Here is an 18,058-nt window from a genome sequence, read left to right on the forward strand (position 1 = left end):
GCATCATAGCAAAATCTAGCAAGATGGCCTTTACGACCGCAATTTGTGCATTTGTAGACTTTGCTATACATGTGTGCATGATGAATAGGATGTTTAGATGTTTTAGCATGAGACTTAGCACACATGTTCATAAGCTTATCATGATTAACAATACATGTTTTAAGGGTTGAATCTAAAGATGATATGTGATCCTTAACATGATTCAACTCATCATTATGCATACAAGTATTGTTATTAGAAGTAGAACATATATTGTTATTTATAAAAGAAGCGGTATCATTTTGTATGTTCTCTACTTCTAACATGGCATTATTTTTAACATGAGATAAGCTAGTGATGGATGAGGTTAATTTTTTATTTTTCAAATTTAACATATCATTGTTTTCTTTAAGCATTATATTTTCATTTTCAATGATGTCAAATTTGGACACTAGCTTCTCATGATCGGATTTCAATTCTACATGCTTGCTTTTAAGATCAATAAAATTATTTTGTAATTTTGTATAGGCATGCAATAATTTCTCATATGCACAAGCGAGTTCATTGATGGATATATCACTTTCGGATTCCGAATCGCTTACCACACTAGGGCTATCGCCTAGTGGCCGTGTGCATGATGATGCTCCACACTCACTTGAAGAACAATCCTCCAAACTACGTCGGATTTCCTCCAAGTTGCCTTGATGTGCTTCTATGAATTTCCATAAATTGTAAGCACTATCAAAATGAACAAATTTGTTAGAAAAGGATGAGTCAAAGGCATTAAGCAAATATTCTAACAAAAGCTTGTTCATTGAAAACATTTTCTTATCATGATCGCTCCACTTGGATTTCTCCAATGTGGGCACAATATAAGCACAATCAATAATTTTCCATAAGTCAATATTTCTAGATTCAACAAATAGTTTAAATCTAGAAGCCCATTGTGCATAGGGAAAATTAATGAATTTAGGAGCAACATTGGATTTATAGCCTAAACAAAATACATTCATATTCAAGATATATATATGAACATATGCAAGCAAGACAAATGCAATCATAACAAGATTAGCACAAATAGATAACTTGGATCTTTAACTCAAGGCGATTAGACCTTAAATCAAAGAGCACCAAGCTCTGATACCAATTGTTAGACCCTAGAGGGGGGGTGATTAGGGTCTTATGCTAATCTAATCCGATTAAATGCCAATTAAAACTAATTAATAAGTTATCCTAGCAAGTATAAAATACAACAAGATACGTAAGCTAGGATAAGCAATATGAACAAATGAATATATCCTATCAATGAGATATTACAAATATATGAGCAAGGATATATGAACTAACACAAGGGTAAAATAAACAATCTACACAAGTGATAGGGTAATATGATGAGCAATACACAAAGGCGATATAAGATATGAAAACAAGAATAAGAACGCCAATGCAATCACAAACAAAACGATATGTTTACGAGGTTCGGTCCCCACGACCTACGTCCCCGCTCCTCACCTCGAGGAGATCTCCACTATCACAACCGGGTTTTCTACGTTCACCCGAATAACGTTTACACCTCACACTCGGTTTTCTAGCTAACCGAAAACTTTACAATCAACACTCTTGCAATCACACTCTACACCCACTAAGTGTTGGAACTAGACGTGTCTCCCTCAAGTGTTAGGAATTACAACCTCTCGTCACCTACCCCACTCCTCTTGGGACGATCCCCGACTCTCGCCACACACTTCTCTCTTGGTGTACAAGTGTATTACAAAGTGTATCCTCACAATTAAGGCTCAATACAAAGTGTTTGTTCTCTACAATGGATGAGAACGAATTGTAAGCTCACTCTCTAAGATACACAATCTCACAACCCAATTATACTATGAATGTAAATACAATAAGCTCAATAGGTTGTGTGTGAACAAAGAGATAATAAAATCAACTAAACTCAATATGAACACTAGCTTAATAAAAAGATAATCAAACAATATAAAATATGAAGCTAGATTGAGTTTAGAAAACTTCTCAATAGATCAAGAGTGGAAGGAGAAGAGTTGGATGCTCAAACACCAATAGATGATCTCCTCAAGCTCTTGTGGAAGTGATTCACAAAACCAAAACACTCAAATGCTTAAAAGCTTATAAACACACTTAAACCAAACATAAACCCTTGATTAAAACTTTCTTAAACTTGTTTTTAAACTCTCTTAATCTGTTTGAAAAGATATCAGCAATGGGGTATATATACCCACTAGAAATCTCAGCAAAAACCCCAAAACAGAAAGACCAAAATGCCCCAGAAGAGTCAGCTCAGAAATAGCCGTTAGAAGTCCAACGGTCATATTGTCGGTCGACCGAAAATCCCGTCGGTCGACCGATGAGAGCAAAAACACGAAGAAAACTTTCTGGACTAACGTCGGTTGACCGGAAATTCTGTCGGTCGACCGATTTGAGCTCTCGGTCGACCGGACCGGTCGACCGACGATTCTCTGGAAAAATACTGACGAATGGTCAATTGACCGGTCGACCGTACCGGTCGACCGAAAACTGACATCCCAGAAAAACAAAGCTGATTTTAAAACACTGTTTAAAAATATCAAATAAATTCCAAAAAATGTAAAACTTTGGGGAATGATTGTAGACATGATAATAAACATGCTACAACGACTGGTTTCGAAAAAGGACTTCCCAAATGAAAAATATCATCATTTTACAAACTAGTCCAAAACATGAAAATATGAGATACTTGAATTTTGATGTTTTGACATAAACCAACTTTTGAAACTTTGTGAAATGTTTTTGTAGACTTAGTAAAACATGTATAAACTGATATTGAAGTCTATAAACTAAGAATACAATATTTTCACAAAATTGCATATTCTATGCAATGTTTTCAAAAACATAATAGAAAATATGAAATATAGAATTTCATATATATAACCATAAAAACTCAAAACATATGTATGTATATATATAACTATATATATGCATAGAAACCAAAACTTCTGTATATATATGACTATATATATATATACGAAGAAACCAATAAATGTGTGTGTATAGATAATTGAGCTTAACGTATTAAACACACATAATATAAACCTATAACTAAAGTTACCCAAGCAATGATCTTGATCTTCATTGTAGCTCAACTTGGTACACGTTGCGGATAAAGCTTGAACTTGATCTTTAACTTGAATTGTATGTTGCTTCAACCCGACATTCCGCCAACCTCCTTTGGATATCATCGTTGAAGCGCAATCCATCCAACCTCCAACAACGTTGTTTGTCTACAAAACATAGGAATGCACAAACACTAGACAAACAACATTAGTAATAAATTGTTTGTTAAACATCATCAAAACAAGAAGGCCAACAAGGGTATTTTTTGGAGTTGTGATATGTTACATGTGCAAGTGCATCAAATAGTTTAACGGTGTAGATACCGTCATAATCCTGTACCTGCCATTCATTATCATTGAATACAGTAGTTTGACATGATCTTGCTGCCTTAATTCTTCTATGCAAAATAGCCTCATTTTTTGGTGTGTAACGTGTTGTCCAGTCTACGTCATCATCACGCCTTTTGTTAAAGTATGTGTTTAGTCTATAGAACGTTCTCACAACCAAAGATTGTATTGGCATAGCTCGTGCTCTTTTAAGAATACCGTTAAAGCTATCGAAGCAATTAGTTGTCATCATGCAAAACCGCACACCCTCATCCTTACATAATGCCCATCGATGCTCGAATTAAGGCTTCAAGTTATTTTCAATCCAATTATGTGCATCCAATGATAAAGACTTGATTTTTCCCCCTACAATGTTCATACACTAATGTGTCGGTTGCACACCCGACTTGCCACAAAAGATTTTGCAAATTAATCTCATAGTGTTTTTTTTTGAAATTATCTTTTATATGCCTTAAACAATATCGATAGTGATGTGATGCACTAAAACCCTCATGTAACGCTCTTATACTTCCTTTCATTCTATCCGAGATAAAAGTAATTATTTTTGGCGCACGAACACTTGGAATCCACTTGTATATAAGTTCAAAAAACCACTTCCAACTAGACGTATCCTCCACCTCTACGACTACAAATACTAGAGGAAATAACCCACCATTTGCATATACACTGGTTGCCACAAGGAGCACGCATTTGTACTTTTTATATAAATGTGTCCCATTAATGCTCAATAGCGGACGACAAAAAGTGAAGCCCTTAATAGCAGGACCAAATGCCTAAACACTCGAGTGAACCTCTCTATACCCGGTGCAATCTCTTCGGATAATATTTCATATTCAGTACCTGGATTATTTCGCTTGATAGCCTCAAGATACCGTGGAAGTAATTCATATGATTTTTTCCAATCTCTAAAAAATTTAGACAACGCTTTCCTCCTTGCATCGTATGCCTTATATTTAGATATCTTAATCCCCCACATGTCATATACCCTCTGAAATATCTGATCTGTATTCAGATCAAGTTCAGCTCTAACTTCGGGCATAATTAGCTTACATATGTAAGAACAAGATGCAGAATAATCATCGACATCCACCGACGAGTTGCAACATGTATGAAGTCCGTAATTTCTAGATATTATAAATTGCCCATTTGATGATTTTCTCACGACAGCGTTTAGCAACCAAGGACATTTTCTATTTCTCTCATCTTGCTCATTTGCATTCTCTACTTCAATCTTCTTGTTAAAGTAACATTTCACATTGTAGTTTGTTGCATTAGTTTTTACCGGCTTGAATTTGACCCGATTCTTGATGGACCATTCTCGGATTGTAAATATCAGTGCCTCCTTGCTCTCGAATAGATCCCTCTTTTTAAAAGTGAATTCCTCAGGCCGTTGAAAATTTGGACCAACATCAACAAATCTAGCTTGAGAAGTATTTATCCAATCCTCATTATGAAACTCGTCGGGCAACGGATCTTCAGCTTCCGCATAATCATTGTTAACATTAAATTGCTCCATCCAACGAGTGTCATCATTGATTCCAGCTGTCACATGCATGCTATCAATTTGCACGTCATCTTCTTCAATATGATCTAAATCATCATTTGCTTTATCTTCTACAATTCCTCCAACTGGTGGGTAACCTGTAATATGACCCGAAGCGTCGTTAAATATATTAGTTGACGTCCCACCGATAGAATGCTCACTTAAATATTGTGGTTGAAACCGCGGCTCCTGACTTGAAGATGTCATAAAACCACTCGACTCATTGTCTAAGTCAAGCATCCGAGAAAACTCTCCTTGAGGTCGTGAAACTTGGGCAAATTTCTAAATCAGATACTTCTCAATAAACAACTCAATTGACACTTGCTTCTCAACTAAATGTTTTATGTCATTCAATTCCTTATCGTCGGTAATCTCCACGGCAATAGTTCTACTCTCATTTATCGGACAGTTGAAGAACATCTTGATTGCATATTCTTCTTTCATAATTTTAGTAATATTGTGTATTTCCTTCATCATTCCATCATAATTACATGACTTAGATAGCATGAACATTTTTCTAGAACCTCCATCATACATAGGCATATTATTCACTCCGACACCGAGACTCCCATTGAAGAAACAAATAATGGGTATAGAATTCGCCATCAAAACTGAAAATCAACAGTCCATCATATGCATTTAGTCTATTATAACTAAAAATATTATTCATCATATGTAAATAAATTTAATACCCTAACCAATTCCAAATTATGGCTAAACTCTAATCATTATTCATCTAATGTAAATAATTGCACAAAATAAAAAGCTAATCCTACCCAATTCACATCCATCGTCAAAATTAATAGCAAAATTAAAAAAAATAAACCTTGATCGGAGCTTGACGGATGTGGTCGGCGGTAGCGACGCTCTGGAGCTTGATCGACAGGGACCGGAGGGGTCGGAGGTAGGGTTTGGGGTGGGGCGGTAACAAGTGCGATTGGGAGAAAAGGGTCGGTCACGAGGGATTAAAACAAACTGTACGGGACTAGTAGTTCCGTACAGTTCGGATGTTGCAAAACCGACCCTTTTCTCCTCAAAGAGTCGGTTTTGCTCATTAAAAATCTAAATGGTCATTTTTGCTTAATAAATTTAAAACAAGGGCTTTTTTAAAAATTTGTCCTATTTATATCACTTGTTGAGATTCGGCTATGCCACTATATATGAAAGATAACGAAGAATGAATCTCTCATATAGTCATGTCACATAAGCTACTCATTACTCTATTCATTGAATTTTTAATTAGAAGTGATAAAGTGGAATTTTGATACAAACAGATAAGAAGATAAAACAAAATACAATTCAAAAGTATACATGTGTTTACCCTTTTTCTCTGTGTGCAATGCTTAATGATTGCAATAGTTAATTAGTAAACAGGAATATTTCAGCACAATAGTCCGTTAAAAATTCAAATATTTGATCTATAGCCCATTTATAATTTTGACTGCATAAGGTTACAATAAAAGTACACACCTGTATGTGTACGCTTCGTAGTATGTGACTCCACGACGATGAAAATAGATAGTGAAATGACAAGAAATTATTGAAGAGTGGATTTAATTAATTATCTATTTAAAAAATATAAGGTTAGGAAAATAGATAATAAATGATTGCTTATTAGCATATATCAAGTTTAATATTTTGAAAAAAGTAAATTGTCGGCATAGTTTGGAAACACTATTTTCAAGCTTGATGTAGAGATTTTTAGATCTCACAAAAACCCCAAAAAAGCCACTAAACGCAGCAAATAAAATCACACAATATTTAATGTGGAAAACCCTCAACAGGAAAAAACCAGGAGACTAAAATCAATCCACTAGTACCTCCAAATTGCAATCTTTTGCACAGACAAAGACTGCCAAATCCTCTTTCTCACAATACCCTTGAACCCGATTACACCCTCTAAAACCTTGATTACAAGAATATTGTCTCTCTCCTTCTCTCTACTCTTCTTAGTTTTTTTTCCCTCTAACAATAGAAGAATATATATATAGGGAAACCAAAACCATATCTTTAGCCTAACTTCCTAATTAGAATAAGATTCAAACTCCTAATCATGATAAAATCCAAACTCCTAATAATGATAGATCTCTAACCCTATCTAATTCTCATGAAGTTATACAAAGAATTAAAAACACTATACTAACTTGGAGTTTGAGTTGATATCTAACATAACATCCCTCGACGAAAAATCTCTAAGTGTCTCAACGGCTTCAGAAAAACTCACTCTCTTTATCTTGTTCTTCATCTCTCCCTTGTCGACAAGAGTCTGAGAAGAGTAATCTATACTATTAACGGATCGCCCATCTAAATAGAAAATATGGTTGCTATTCTTCCTCTCTCGCAAAATTAAATCACCATATCTATACACTTTGCACTGTTCTCCTTTACCCACATACTTGTACCCACGTGATGTCATCTCACCCAACGAAATTAAATTAGCACCACATGACGGTACATATCTCACATGATGAAGAATTCCGACCTTCCCAGTGTGAAGCTTGAGGTGAACACTTCCAACACCTTCAACCTTCATCTTCTCGTTATTTCCAACAATCACATCATTAAATTCATCATCTATTTTTAATGTGTTAAAATAATTTTTTGTTGTTGCAAATATGCATAGAGGCTGCAGAATCTAACACCCAAGTGTTACTCGCATCAGTACCTGATACGAGTGTATCTTCTCTTCGGAAAAGAGATCCTCATGGGAGCTTGAGGATAGATGATTCTCATGATATCTTGAGAATCATGGTGTGAAGCGACACGGCGTAGCACATGATGAAGCATGAAGCGAGTCGGAAGAACAAAGAATCAAAGATTTTAGTTCTCAGCCTGATGAGTCGACTGACGGGTTGATGAGTCGACTGTCGGGTTGATGAGTCGACTGACGGTTGATGAGTCGACTGACAGGTTGATGAGTCGACTCAAGAAAACGCCTCCAGATAGTAAAATGCTTCTGCTGAGTCGACTCATGAAATCATGAGTCGACTCATGCAGGCTAGCACAATTTGTGCACATTTTGAGTCGACCATGAGTCGACTGGTGATCATGAGTCGACTCATCTCAGTCATAAGTCGACTCATCGAGGTTTCCTGGGAAGATTTGGTTTCTATTTTGAAGGAATCCCAGCTGGGTTTGGTTTTGGTTATTTACCAGATTGCCATTCACGTTTGTATACCTATTTAAAGGATTGTTTAGGGTTCTAAACAAGAAGCAGGTCAGAGGCCAAGATGTAGATCTAAAGGGTTTTAGGTCTAAGTGAGATCCTAATCAAAAGGATTAGGGTTTAGATTGTGAGCACTACAACACCTGAAATCATTTATAGCGGCCGAAAAACGCTATGGTATTATTTCATAGCGTTTTAATCAGCGCTGTGTCAGAACCCGCTATAGTAGGTCTGTTGCTTTACATAGCGCTTACCCAAACGCTATCAAAAAGGTTCCAACCATAGCGTTTTTATGTAGCTATAAAAGGGTATTCAATAGCGTTTCTGTATTGCTATGACAAATATCTTTCATAGCGGTTGAAAAATGCTATTAGTTAGTTTTCAGTCATAGCATTTCAACGATGCTATTGTCTTACATTTGATAGCGTTTGAGTTACTATAATGGCATTTCAGCGAATGCTGTCTTTCTACTTTTAATAGCATTCCAGCAATTGTTTCTATTTCTTATAGCATTTCAGTTGTGCCTATAAACCTTTGAGGTTAAACTAGAAATAGCTTCCAATTATGAAAACCATAAAAGCAAATATTTCATTTAAAGGTTCAAACTGATACATAACCAAGTTGTAGCATACAAGAAGTTTCAAACTGATACATAACCAAGTTGTAGCATACAAGAAGAGTCAACACAAATGTGCCAAAAAACAAATAATAGTCTTTGGATAATCCAATATGGAGTACAAGAAATTAACCATAGTACATATAATAACAAAAACTAATTAACTTTGCTGCATTACATATGACTTGGGACACTCATCATCTTCAGCAATTGAGTAATTGTACTGCTGCAAAAACAGAAATTAACAACACCAATAATGAGATCCTAGAGCCATGAATATTATATGGACACAAAACAGAAAACAACAACACCAATAATTAGAAATCACAAGCTTATATTAAGTTCTTTAATAATTTTGTTTAAATTTGTTATTAATGAAAATAAGAAGACAATAATTTGTTCTTTAATAATTTCTGCATGAAAAACTCCACTATGAATGGTTAGGTTGCTCTTTCTCATGAATCCTGTCAAGCATTGAGATGAAGAACTCATGGGCATCTTGCTGCTCATAACCAGCAAGGGTAGCTGAATGTTGCCACTAACTGTATGACAAAATAAGTAAATGGAAAATTTGATGATGTTTTATTTCCGACAATCATTTCAAATTTCAATTTAAATAATAAAAAGAAAGAAATAGCAGGGGGGAAATTGTCAGTATTATCAACAAATTCAGTATTGGGTATGCACAATGATTTCATTTTCTTTTTCTTTCTTTCTCCTCCTCCTCCTCCCCCTCGATATTTTTTCTTATTTCTAATTTCTTTTCTTTCTTCACTTCTTTTTTTCCCCCGTCTTTTTTGTTTGCATTGCAACATGCAGCATTTTCAGAACATACAACGCATGCACAACATTGAAGTAACATGGGAAATATCAGCATGATTGTATCAAATAGGGCCACATCAATTGCAAAATGATTAAAGGTTTCGATTGGGGTGTATAAGGTAAAGATCAAGCAACTGTCAGTGATATCCATACATTCTTTTAGCATATATGTACATTCTTTTGTGCCTGCAGAGGCAAGGATGCAAGTGAATGAGCTATTGGCTCACCCATAAATCAGATGACAGCTTTAAGACAGAGGGAGAGAAGAAAGGCAAACAGTTTAAGAGAAATGATCAAATATGACAGTTGCTTCATGTTACCATACCAAACAGCAAAGTTTTTGGATTGAGGTCGTACTAACTAAAACAAGTTTTGCGTAGTTGCGAAACACATCCAGAACAAGAATCAGAGCTTAACCAGCAGCATAACTCTTAATCTTCATACCTTTATTTACTGTCATCTTAATCTTGAGGTAATTAGCAAATTTAATGCAAGATTACATTACTACGAGTTTATTAGATTTCACAGGTTTACTGAATGGCAATTAACAGAAATAATGAAAGTTACTTGTTTTTATGGAACACATAATTCTGAGTTTTATGGAGATGAGAAGAATATGCGTAAGTAGTAATATACCCAATCAGTAGTATCATTCAGTAGCTTGTTGTTCTCCTCCTTGCGTTTGTCTGTTTCTTTGGTGCTCAATGGCAACAGAGATCCACTGCTACTAGTTCTATCAGGCATTTCTGTGAATCAAAGTTCAAGCTGTTACGCGAGGAAGTCCCCTTGCAATACTGGGATTCGTATGCTCGATCGGTTTAATACATACATACCTAAATTTTGAATAAAATTTTGTGATTTTTATATACCTCTTAGGAGATAACATCAAATGATATACTCATATTATGTACTGTCAAGTGAGTACAAGGACACATATTATACACTCATCAATAAATATTAGTATACAAGAACGTAAGTAACAGCTCGTGCTTTGCACTGGTCTAAAACACTAGTTTCTGCAAATCACAGAGAGATATAAGAGATTTTATCGATGAAATCAAGTGCACGTATCAATTGCAGAATCATATACATTTATCCTTATAATACATGCTCAAGAGATTCAACCAAATGCAAGAGACTCTTATTAGAGGAACATGACCAGATAAAACACAGACCTGGTAATTTCTTGTCAATAAAAAATACCACCAAATTCACAGTGTACCTATAGTAAAGACAGGTGAACAGAGTCGAAATAACCACAGGATAACATCAAGGAACTTCAAAACGATAGTTGATCGATAAATTCCCAACTTACCATGCTACAACAACGTCGACAGAGTAATGCTTGTGAGAAGAGATTATAAGTAGACTCTGTGTGATAGCCGTCAACCAAGCAAGCGTCTTGATAAATCTACATGCATACTTATCTAGTGATGGTATGCACATACCATTTTCTATGACTTTTAAGTTTTTTTTTGAAGCTTTAATTACCTTTTAGAGCCTTATTTATTGTATGTCCGAACAAATACCAGAGTAAATATCATGTGGGATGAAAATATCAAATCACCACAACCATACACAGCCTCCCTAGGAACTGCAAGATACACACAAAGTGAATGTCAATATAAAAGGAAATTCACCTTCCTGAGGATCTGAAGTCTTAAAAGTGAGCTTCTTACAGTTAATGAGGAGCACTTTAAGTACGTTTTTAGGTCGTGGCATTGTGGAATTTTCTGAACCCTGCACGACGTCGAGAACTTATTTGATTTAACAAGATGTAATTTGTGCATTATATCCAGAGTTCTGGTATGTCGTTGAAAAAAAATGGGTTGATTGCACAAAAACCTCTTGTAGTACCGTCGTTTTGAACTTACCACCTCTGTAGTTTCATCGTTGCAGCTAGGCCCCTTGGTTAAATTCTTTCCCCTGGTGGAAATTTTTGACAGATATAGCCCTCAGGTGAAATTAGTGACTCTGAGGGTAAAAGAACTAAAAAAAATTGAGTTCGAGGGTCTGTCTGCACCAACGAAACTACAAGGACAGTAAAAAATTCTAACAGATATTGCCACTGGGTGAAATCAATACTCTGATGCTAATGAAGAATTCTTACTTGGCGACAGTGATAGCTAGGGCCAGGAAGTATTGTAGAATAGAAAGTAATGATCCGCAAGAACTGAGAAACCTGCAGGGGTCATTTTTATTAGATCGAAAGCATAACAAACCTCCAACGAGAGGGAAGAAATAGTGTCGATTACAAGCATACAACTAAAGAAGTCAGGACTCTGCGCCAGAGCAGGACTGTGTAAAAGCGTTTGGTTTTGTAAATGAAAGGATGAAACGTCCACTGTAAGAATCAAACATAAACTCTTCGATAAATTTAAAAACATAAACATGATTATTAGAAGAAGAAGAAAAAATGCGAGCCCTGATATTAGTAAATTAATTTTCAAGTTATAGGTTGATATGGGTAATCAATAGAGATAACTTCGTAAAATCAAATTTTATTCAGTTTCTTTGAATTGCAATCATGAGGAACTAATTTCCTTTTTATTGTGAACTGTTGATGATTAGTATTTATCTATTAAGTTTATAAAAGCACAAAGTTATTTGGTGTTATATTTATAAATGTTGCAAAAGGACTAAACAAATCAACAATTTGCTATCAACACCCTCAAGGGAGGGAGGGATGCCAGCAAATAAATTTATTTTTAAATAAATGAATTCTCAGACAATAAACAAAATTCTTTAGTTAACAATAAGTGGGCAGTCCCTCATCCATGTGATGAAAGCCAAGCTTTATTAATGTAAATATGAACATCCTTCTAGTCAAATCCAAACATTGTTCCTGTACCATTAATTCTTTACTATGTGTCTGTCCATTTATGATCCCACGGGTCCAAAGTAGATACTTTCCTATGTTTTTTCAATTCACATTTCCCGTGGTTTCGAATCTTTGAACATAATCTTGGACAAATTCACTAGTACTGACAAAAGAGCCCGATTTCGATGAGTCAGGCAATGGCGATGTGAGTACCAATTCTAAACATATATATTTCACAAATGAACTTCTGTCTGCATTAATTTTTAGCTTGTTGATTGTCTTATAGTAATAGGGGTGACAACCAAAATACAGGTTGATTATAACGAATATGGGTCCTAAATTGGTCACCCAAGTTGCACATTTTATTAGTCAGACAGTGAAGTGATTTGATATTTGAAGAACCCATTCTCATTATCATACCAAGTTATACCATTTGAATGAAACATATAATAAACTCAAATCCTAAACCCAGCCTAAAATTGAAAACCCTAAGCAAACTACTACGCAATTATCATTCAAATACCTAACAGAAAAACAAAATTAAACTCTTACCTAGTTATCAAATTAAACTCAACAAGAATTTCAAAAGGAATTTCAAATGAATAAGCCCTCTTCAGATTGCTCCCTGAGCTCCCAGTGCTCTGCATCACAAATAAACCACATATTCATCACAACTAATCTCACAAAATAACTACCCAAAAAAATCAAAAATCAAAAGAAAAGAAAATGGTTTTAGACATCGGTTCTCTTAAACCTTCCAGATTCTCAAATTAATCCCTCGAATCTTCAAATAAGAGGGGTTTCGGAGGTGGACGAGAGACGAGGAGGGGCTCCGACGGTGGACAAGAGACGAGGAGGGGCTCCGTCTCCGATGATCAAAGAAGAGGGGGGGCGGGTTTGGAGGCGACAGCGGCGGCGAGATGCTGCGACAGCAAGTCGGAGGCGGCACGGGCGACGACTCGGAGACGGCAGCGACGAGTCGGAGGGCTGTTAGGGCTTGGGTGAAAGGGGTGAAAGAAAAGGAATGAGAATTTTTAGAAAAATAAAAGTAAACGGAAAAAACACCAAACTCTCCCTTTTCAACGCGCAGTTTTAATTTTCAATGTCCCGCTTAAGATTTTAACGCGCCAGAACAAAAAAAAATGTGGTCAATTACTTACAGCGTTTAAAATTTTTCAAACGCTATCAAAAAATAAGGCACATCCAATCTATAGCACTTACAACATAAACGCTATCATTCAACGCTATAAAAAACCAGTTTTGTTGTAGTGGAGGATCTATGAGATCTTAGATCAGAGAGAAATTCTAATTATTGTATTAGGGTTTAGAGAGGATTGAGAGGTTGTTCTCGATTCTAGTGAGATTGTGAGGGAGAGATTGTAATCTTTTGTTCTTCATAATCTAGAGAAGGTATTTTCCTTCGTCAAAACCTAAGTTATTTGTGTTTCTGTCATCATCTTCTCAACCCATCTTTTGGTAATTCTATGACCAAAGGGTGCTCACACGACGGCTCGTATCAGTACCCGTATTCTGTATCAATAAAACCATATCTTCATCACACACAACCACCGAGGAGTCCGTCTTCTTCTCATTTTTTGAAGCTTTATCTGTCTAATACTCTTCAAATCATCACGCATCTGGGAACATCTGAACTGAATGTGACCCTTCTCTTCGCAATAACAGCATTCCTTTTCGCTGTCGTCTCGGGCTCGGGATTTTAACCTTTCTCGATAACTGTCACATCTCCCCGTACTCCTCCCTTGATTGGAACCTTCAAAAGCTAGTGCACTCTTACCACCATTAGATGCGCTCTCCTTTCTTATCATTCTTTCATTCTCACGTAGGAGTATTGTCACATTGTCGAACTTTAAAGTCTGCTTCCCTGCAATTATCATCTGAACTAACGGCTTGTACGACTTAGGCAAGGAAGACAATAGAAGTAGCGCCTACTCTTCTTCTTTAATCTCCTCATCAATATTCATAAGTTGGAAACTAGCTGATTAAAGGCATTGATGTGGTCTTGAATTACAATACATTCTTCCATCTTTAATGAATAAAGCTTCATCCTCAAACACAATCGGTTGGTCATCAACTTCGACGCATAAATCCCCTCGAGTCTTTCCCACAGCCCTCTTGGTGTGGTCTTTTGCATAACATTATACTTGATCCGGGGGGTGAGTGCCAAACGAATTGTGTTAACCGCCCTCTTTTGCATAGAACTCCATTCAGCATCCTTCAATCCTTCGGCTTTCTTATCCTCTAAAACTTGATCAACACCTTACTGCACAAAAATATCTTGAACCATGCACTGCCATACTATAAAATTTGTCTTGCCATTGAATAGCGGAATTTCAAACTTCGGACCCGAAGAAGTCATCATCCTCTAACCGCAATCAAAATTCAAATCAGTCACTGTAGAGATTGAATTTGATAAAACCAACGTCAAAAATGAACTCAGCACGTCGAAAAACCCTAGGAACAATTCCTGGATCACCAAAATCTGCCTCCAAATTCTCGATCAAAAGACAAATCAACCTCAACCGTCGAATCTGCGTGAACAAAGCCCACTACAATATTCCCGCTACAGAGCCGTCGCTACAGTAACCTTTTTTCCCCTCAATGTCGATCACCATGTTTCGACCACTGACGCATTCACAAATTGCGCACCGATCAAACCTCTACGAACCGTCGAACCCCGCTCTGATACCACTTGTAGAGATTTTTAGATCTCACAAAAACCCCAAAAAAACCACTAAACGCAGCAAATAAAATCACATAAGATTTAACATGGAAAACCCTCAACAGAGAAAAACCATGAGATTAAAATCAATCCACCATTACCTCCAAATTACAATCTTTTGCACGGACAACGACTGTCAAACCCTCTCTTTCACAATACCCTTGAACCCGGTTACACCCTCTAAAATCTTGATTACAAGAATATTGTCTCTCTCCTTCTCTCTACTCTTCTTAGTTTTTTTTTTCCTCTAACAATAGAAGAATATATATATAGGGAAACCAAAACCATATTTCTAGCCTAACTTCCTAATTAGAATAAGATTCAAACTCCTAATCATGATAAAACCCAAACTCCTAATCATGATAAATCTCTAACCCTATCTAATTCTCATGGAGTTATACAAAGAATTAAAAACACTATACTAACTTGGAGTTTGAGGTAATACCCAACACTTGATGCCATAATTTCTTCTGGGAGCTAGATGTATTAATTTTCACTATATTCTTGTAGTTGAGAGTATTCTTTTCTACTCTATAAACTGTCATTTCATATATAATATTTTGTTGAGGTTTTCTAATTTGAGACCCCATCATTTCTCTTAAAAAATTCGTAATATCGTCGAATGTTAATAGTTGATAGTCTTAGTAGTTTCTAAGGGAAGAAACAATAGTGACCTCCTCCAAGCTTCAGTTTCTAGCTACGCCACTGAATGTGAATATGTTTGAGAATAATCACGCTTGATTATGGTAATAGGTGACATTATTATAACAGTAGACAAATGGGAGACATTTCATAACAACTAAATCCAAGGAGCATTGGGTTCTCAGGTTATATCACGAGATCGATTTGTTCTAATCCTCTTTGTGATCTTCTTATTAGGGAATAATTAATGAATAGGTTGACACTGCAAGCATCGGTTGAAGGCTGATTATGTGCTGCTGTTTTGTTTCAAAAGTTGTATTAATTAAGATGCATCTTAATCCGTCTTGGCATCAATGTTTGACCTTTGTAGCGTGTAGCCAACATTTTGAAAAGTCGAACGACGAACATTACCACGTACTTAGCCAAATCTACATTATCACATATTTTGATGGAAAAGAAGAAATGTATTAATCTCAAAGGAAACTTATATCGGCTTTGATGTCCTTAACAATGCAATTTGGACGAGACGATAACCATAAGTAGAACATCCCATTACATGTACTAAAATGAGCAAGTGAATGCGCTACATTATCACATGTCGTGGCACACAATTTCGTACTTTGATAAAATAGTTTTCCCAAAAGTCTATCCTTTCCTTAGATCTTTTCCTTTCGCCACCGCTTATGCTTCACTATGTCCTTAACATTTCACAAGTTTGTCAATCATGACTTTGAAGGGATACTCAAGTCATGGTAACATTATGAAATGTTCATGAAGATACATAGTACCTCTTGCGATATTACATGGTTGCTCCCTTACTTTGGCAAACTATTTCTCAATATATATTTTTTCACTTATAATTATCTTGTCAAAATTTCACGCCATAGTAAATTTAGGAAGAAAATCCTTGTCGTCTCTTTACTAGGAAACATGGTCATGGTTAGGCCTGAGCATGGTTCGGTCCAAACCGAAAAAACCGACCGAACCGACCCGGTTTTATGAGTAGGATGGTTCGGATCGGTTTGAAAACTTTTCAATCCGAACCGACCCGAACCGACCGAATATAGTGCAATACTACCCATTCTGATCTCAAACCCTACCTGACCCGTCCTCAAAAAGTCAAAGACTCAAACCCTAAACTCATTTTCTGAATCATTATGGGTTGAAAACAATATCATTATATCAATGTTTAATACTTCATAATCTCCTACTTTGTTGATGTCTTTTTTTTCTTTAACACAGTTTGTTGTTTGATAAGAAGTTTGATGAAGTTAGAACCGAACAAACCGAACCGAACCGCACCGAACCGACTTACAACAGTTCGGTTCGGTTTTGAATTATAGGACAAACCGAACCGAACCGCACCGAACCGACTTACAACAGTTCGGTTCGGTTTTGAATTATAGGCGGTTCCGCTTGGTTGTTCAAATTTTGGTAAAAACCGAACCGAACCGAACCTTGCACACCTCTAGTCAGGGTAGACCTTAATATAGAGAAAGCCCAACTGGGCCTGCCCTTTGAGTGCAGCTGGCCCATGTGAGATGTCGTCATTGTCGTTGGATCTTGATAAATTCAAAGTACTTGCAAGTTCTCCCTCGTGATTTCACTCTAATTTCCACTCTGTTCTCAATGTTTATTGACTTCTTAAAATGATCCCCTTTTATCCGGTATTTTCATAAAATTAATTTTATAACTCTTTTGGATTTATCTGATATACATTGTTGAATCTATTACATTTAATCTCACTTATTAGCATCCGAAACGGATGATTTTTCGTGTAAAGAACGGGTATGCAAAGTCGTTCTTTCTTCTCTGTTGCATTTTGAACTTCTAATGCAGATGGTTTTCGAACATATCAGAGATCACCACTCACACAATACGTGAACAAATATTTCGTTAAATTTGAAGAAACATGGATTCCTATCTCATTATATCCCTTAACTAGCAAGCGCTCTGAGCTCCCTCGCCTTGTTTCTTCAAGCAACCTGAAACTTATTTTGCTTACACATGAACGGCATAATTCCAACAAGTCGGCAGCATTTTGATTACAGAACTCTTCAAGTTCTTTCCAATCCGATAACCTCAGACCCCAGATCCAGCATTGATTCCGGTTATTAATTCAGGTAAATACTGGAAGAAGAGAGGGAAAGAAAAAAGTATTTTATCTCAAAGACTCCCACAATAATTGATAAAACAAACACCTTCACCCACCCAATCTCTTATCTTGCAGTTGGCAGGTCCATATTTAAGAGATCT

General features: G+C 36.2%; 1 pseudogene; it reads right to left on the reverse strand.

The window, feature by feature from the left end:
• Window positions 9,208-15,876, reverse strand: LOC109846938 (annotated as a pseudogene).

Source organism: Asparagus officinalis, chromosome 7 (assembly GCF_001876935.1).
Source record: "Asparagus officinalis chromosome 7, Aspof.V1, whole genome shotgun sequence".
Taxonomy (NCBI): Eukaryota; Viridiplantae; Streptophyta; class Magnoliopsida; order Asparagales; family Asparagaceae; genus Asparagus; species Asparagus officinalis.